Source organism: Cucurbita moschata, unplaced genomic scaffold (genome assembly GCF_002738365.1).
Source record: "Cucurbita moschata cultivar Rifu unplaced genomic scaffold, Cmos_1.0 Cmo_Scf00046, whole genome shotgun sequence".
In the NCBI taxonomy this organism is placed as follows: Eukaryota; Viridiplantae; Streptophyta; class Magnoliopsida; order Cucurbitales; family Cucurbitaceae; genus Cucurbita; species Cucurbita moschata.
The window spans coordinates 847,635-848,666 of NW_019268562.1; the positions used below are offsets into that span (position 1 = coordinate 847,635).

Here is a 1,032-nt window from a genome sequence, read left to right on the forward strand (position 1 = left end):
GCATTATTTTTAGAAAGGGCATTTGGTATAGTGGTATGATTCTCACTTAGGGTGCGAGAGGTCCCGAGTTCAATTCTGTCTAAATCTAAAAGAAAGAATATAATAATAATAATTGTTCATGGATTCACCACCCCCCAAGTCAAACTGGTGCCTATTGCTGTACCGGGAGCCTTTATACTAGGTGCTAAAGCATGGGTGTTTTGTTGTATCCATTGAGCAAAGGACGGGTTGTAATTGTATAGCGGTATCCGGAAAACATATTATCTTGGGGACACTCTAAAGCACTCATAGTATCATTATGAATATCTAATAAATCGTAGTTTGATCATAGTCTAACATAGCTACAATAATGGTTAAAGAGCCTAACATAGCTTCATTAACAAAGAAAATAAATGAAATAACGATGATACATTCCATAAACAACTTCATATATAGTCCATAATAAGGGCATTTAGTCCAGTGGTATGATTCTTGCTTTGAGTGCAAGAGGTCTCAAGTTCGATTCTCGGAATGCCCCTTCAAAAGATAAAAGGACAATTTTGAAAGAAAAAAAAAACAAAAAAAAATAAAATAGTTTAGTTATCAATGGGGCCTAACCCAAAGGAATGCGTGGCAATGCACAACATAGGACTTCAAAAAGAGCATTATACAAATTGTTCTATTCTTTCTGGAACTTTTCATTATGTTGTCCGTAGGAACTTTTCCGGTGTTGTCACAATCCTCTTAAGAAAGATGTGCCCAAATAACCGATGAAGAAGTTTCAGAGAGCCATAGGTTCGAATATCGAGATAATTATTATGAAAAAGCTATTCCACTAGTGTGACTTAGATACCCTTTCTTTGTGGTATCAGTCCTGCTATTTGAATAGCCTGAAGTCATCATAGCCTCTCCACCGGTTCTGAAGACTCCTTCGGCATCAATGTGCTCCAATGAAAGAGATCAGACCCTTTCCTGAACCAGAACCGGGCACAAAACGCCGAGGAGAAAGTCGAAAGCGAGCTCTTTTCACGTATACCAATCTCGAAACCCAAT

The 1,032-nt window shown here is 37.9% G+C and overlaps 1 non-coding gene across 1 annotated transcript; it reads left to right on the plus strand.

Moving 5' to 3' along the window:
- The first annotated feature begins 445 nt into the window (after positions 1-445).
- Positions 446-517, plus strand: TRNAS-UGA. Its single transcript has one exon. It is a non-coding gene; the product is annotated as a tRNA-Ser (tRNA).
- The last annotated feature ends 515 nt before the right edge of the window (positions 518-1,032 follow it).